Below are 4,861 nucleotides of genomic sequence, written 5' to 3'. Positions count from 1 at the left end.
TGCCGGGTTACAATGTTTATCCGTAGGCTTACAAGGTCTAAATTCTACTAAAGCCTGTAGGCTTACAAACTAAAAAAGGTAAGTGCCCCCTGATCCCCGTTCTTGCCCTTTTCCTCCTAGGTGCAGCAGGTGAAGGCAAAAAGGGGCAACGGGGAACGCGCCGATGGAGAGCATGACGAGGAAGGCCCTCGGCAGGGCGCGTGGCCAAGGGAGGGGCAGCGCGGTCAGTCAGAGTCGGCGCCCCCCCCCCCCCCCGCTCGGCACCCTCGTCGTCACGGCCGCTGTCCTCCTCGTCACTTCCGCTTGAGGAAGAGTCTTCGCCATCAGAGGAGCTCTCCACGCAACACTTGAGGCGAGTCCCAAAGTTCCCAAAGGCCTTGACGGAGAGCAGGCCGTTCTCCATTAATTTGAAGTAGAGAACGAGCCCCTCCGTCAGGTTATGGACATGAGTGAAGGTCTTCCATCCGCGGCGAAGGTACATGACATGAGGGGCGGGAAAGTCGACATCAACCCACGTGCCGCCATTACCGCAGCCCCTCATATGCGACCTCAGGGTCTGTGGCGGATCGAGCTCCATCTCCCGAGCGAATGGAGCAGGTAGACAGAGACGACGGCGCAATGGTTGGTGCAGCCTGATGAAGAACTCGCGGGGATGGTACCCGACGTGGCCCTCCATTGGGGGAGGGACCGCCGGCGGAGGCGAGGCCGGTGCACCGCCCCGTCCCCCTCTTCTCCGAGCACCACGACGACCTCGGCCTCGCCCCCTCCCCCTTCCTATCGTGGCCTCCTCCACCGCCACGAGCTCTTGGGAAGGAGGAGCGCGCTGTCGAGCGGAGACCCTCGTTGCCACCGTCGAAGTGCCGGCGCGCCCTCTCACCATAGCAGAGGAAAGAAAGGAGCCAAGGTGAAAGGAGATGGATGATGATAGATTGGGGGTGCCATCCCCCTGCTTATAAAGGGGCGGGGTCGGGGCTCGGGTCTCGGCCACCCCAGTCAACCAATCCGGCCATCAGGGGCGTAGGGAATCGAGACCGACCCGCTGCTCCAATTAGCGGTGACCCGGTTTCCCGCCTCGTCATTTAAGTCCCGTGGCCCCCCCGCATCCGCCAGCTACCATCTTCGAGGCGTGAGGAACACATGGCGAGCAAGCAGAAATCGAGGGGACGAGTAAGGCGATCATAGGGCACGGGCGCCTTCAAGGCCACGACCCGAGTCCACTCAGTAAATGAGCCGCGCCCCTGCGTTTTCCTCTTTTTATGGGGAAGGCGCGAGCCGCCTCTTTACCACGATGCGACGCATGAGGGCAGGAACCGCCCCACGCACGACCCCCACGGCACGCACGGCCCTCCACGTCGCGCATTCAACGCGGGTCGTGGGGAAGCGCAGCGAGCGAAGGAATTACCGCAGTAAAAATCCGCCCCGCCTGCCCGCTCACCGTTCTGGGCTTAGCCCAACAATGCGTTGCGGTTATGTGTGGCCCAAGCCAAGGGGCTCCTATCGGTGTACAAAAGTAGGGCTCTCCTTTTTACCCCTCTACTTGTGCACGGGCAGTCAGAGCCGCACCTGCGGCCACACTTAGCAGGGCAAAGGGAGAGAGCAGAAGCACAAGAATACCACAGCAGCGCTCCAGCCAGGGGGCACAGAAGACGGGCAAAGGAACACCAAGACCAGAGACACAAAGAGCAAGAGGGTGAAGTGGCCTCCCCCCAGCAAGACCCTTGCCGGGGCGGCCTCCGCAGCCCCGACAAGAGCCTTGCCGGGGTAACTTGCCCAACGCCAGCAGAGCGAGCCACCCTTGAGCCCAAGGGTTCCAACACCATCAACCACATTGGAACCAAGGCTCGGGAGGCACCTCCATGGTGGCATGCAGATCTTTGTGAGGATCATAAGCACACGATATCAGATGAAGACCAGAAGACGACGACCCTCGACAAGATCCTTTCCGAGGAAATTAACGAGACCCCTGGCAAGTTCCTTGCCGGGGACAACCATGATGCCACGGCAAGACCCTTGTCGGGGCTCCGATGAGACCCTTTCCGAGTAGACCTGTGGGGCCACAGCCAGACCCACGTCTGCCAAGACTCCATCGCCATTCCCATACTGCTGCCAGCCCAACCAGCTGAGTAGGCACCTGCGTGGCAACGTGCGGCTTCCAGGCCAACTCAGCAAGCACCTGCGTGGTGGCATGCAGATCTTTGTGAAGACCCTACTACCACGCCATCTGAGCATCCTGCCAGCCTACGTGGCATTGCATGCCTCGTTGGCCTGGACGCGTGTCGGAGCGAGGCAGAGCGATGACGGACGGGACGGGCCTTGTTGCCATCCCCAATAAAGCAACGGGACACCTAAGGGGCGCATTTAATGTGCCTTGTCCCGTAATGACAGGCGATAAGCTTGTACACTGTATACCTTTCCATGTCATCTGTGCCACTGTGGCAACCCCTTTTGTCTATAAAAGGAGGCCCGAGGCGTACGGGAGAACGATTCAGATCTTTTGGACTACGCACGCCCCATAGCTAGTTCGAGAGCTCAAGAAAACTCAAATATACATCAAAGCAGGACTAGGGTATTACGCATCTTCGCGGCCCGAACCTGGGTAAATGATCCTTGTGCTGACTACCAGACCCGCTCTTTGCACAACCCCGCGACCGCCAACCATAGATGGGATCACAATGATTCCATTGTTGTCGTTTCCACCGACAACTATATTATGTCTTTAGAAAATGGGTTGGCATGCCATAATTCAGATACATGTTGTCTACGTAAATATCATGGCATGATATAATTCAAATATATGATTTATATATTAAGCAAGTGAGCAGATGACAATCGCATATATGATGTGTCAACTAAGGAGATGGCATTCAATATTGTGTATATGATGTAAACACTAAGCATTGCAATACAACATATGCATGATATGAGTAATATAACCCTGCCAAGTTTGAGCATACACCTCAGGGGGATAATAGGACTGGTCATCTCGCTCTGAATCCTCCTCTGAGGAGCTATCCGTAACCAGCAAGACATGCGCTTCGTCAGATAGCATTGTCTGCTATGAAGACCCTGTTTCCACTTCAGATTTTTTCCTTGACCGTGTCGAATGGCTAATGCACAGGAAGAGTAATTGAATGTACTAAAATTGTTCACAAATTTAATACATAATAAAAAATGATAGCATGATATAATTCACATATAAGATGACTGGCTAACCAGGGTGGCATTACAAAATTCACATATATGATGCCTAGCTAAACAAGATGGCATTGCATGATTCACATATACAATAAAGAAACTTAACAGATGGCATTCACACAAAACATGTCTAAACTAAGCAGATGACATATTTGATGTATAAAGTTAGCAATGCAAGGCACCATATGCATGATATTACCAACATCAGCATGCCAAGTTAGAGCGAAGACCTCGGGGGGTAAATAGGAGTGGTCTTCTCCTTATGAATCCCCCTCAGAATAGTTATCTTCCTCTTGATTACAATCCGAAATGGGTGGAGGGGGGCTGCCTTTGCGCCCACCATGGAGCGACGTCTGCATGAAATTTTATTGCCACGCAAGGATCGTCTCTTTTTCTCTACATGTTCAGTTCCATTGTGTACAATAATTGACATACAGAGGAATAAAACATAGTGAGATTATGTAAGGAGTGCATGCACAAATCCAGAGTGATGGTAGCAAACTGTGGATAGACCCAAAACCTATGATAGCAGGCAGATAATAGCTTTAGTTAAAAAATACAGATAATGGCTCCTTTAATGTTTGTTTGCACCCAACCTGAAACTCATAGTAGATTCCGGAGATTAACCAGATAGTAGACAAATAGTACTGATTGCTGCCCCAATATGTACCCCACAACTATTTAAAAACTCAAGTTTCGGCATTAATTTGGACCTGACTCAGAGTCTAATAGGTGAACACGACGATAAAGTAGCATGTCATCATATTAAGCGATGCATAACGTAAGAAGACACGGAAGAGTGCGACCTCTCTTGTGGAACCATGTAGTCCTCAAGGTCATCTCCTCGGTTGATGATGGTAATGCAGTTGTCGTGGCTGCTGGCGATGGGGAAGAAGATCTGAGGCGGCGAAAGATAGTCTAGAGAGCGGATTCCAGCTGTGGCGAACCCTTCCGTCGGTGGAGCAGCTGAGATGGGGTGGAACACATCGCAGCAGGAGCAGGACATACCACACAAGGTTTTCTTTGACACATATCTGTAACAGAAGTAATTGTGTAAGGTCTTGTTTGAATTTGATGATTCGAACAATGCAGGGATAGGAAATACACAGGAATAGGATAGGAATGCACGTGCAAAATAGAGAATTTAAAAACACAGGATTTCTGCCAATCTGGGTGTTTGGTTCACAAGAATCGGAAGATCACAGGATGCAAAGAAGCATGGTGAGATTAAGTAAAAAATGTATAGTTATAATGCTATTATGCTACTATCTCTTAGTCTTGTGCTTCATGAATAGGAATTTGAAGAGGAGGCCAAGTGGATATTAAAATTCCTACGTTTTTCTATCAAGGAGACACTAAAGGAACAAATGCTACAGTTTTCCTTTGCTCCATACCTTTGAACCAAATGCATGAATAGTAGTACCATAGGAAACTTTCCAATTCCTATGTTTTTCCTTCACTTTTCCTTTCAAGCACTGGCAATTCTAGTAGGCAGGCTTGAGCAGAGAAAAGCCTACACCCAAAAAAAATTGTGTGCTACTTCTACTACTTTGGACCCAGGCCACTGCCGTACTAACTCAACTCCTAGGCCCATCGACAAATGCACAGCTCAAACGCATAGAGATAAATAATGATGGCATTCAAGAGAGTCCATCACAGATAGCTA

This window comes from Aegilops tauschii, chromosome 6 (genome assembly GCF_002575655.3).
Source record: "Aegilops tauschii subsp. strangulata cultivar AL8/78 chromosome 6, Aet v6.0, whole genome shotgun sequence".
Lineage (NCBI taxonomy): Eukaryota > Viridiplantae > Streptophyta > Magnoliopsida > Poales > Poaceae > Aegilops > Aegilops tauschii.
Note: the sequence above shows the minus strand (reverse complement) of the source record.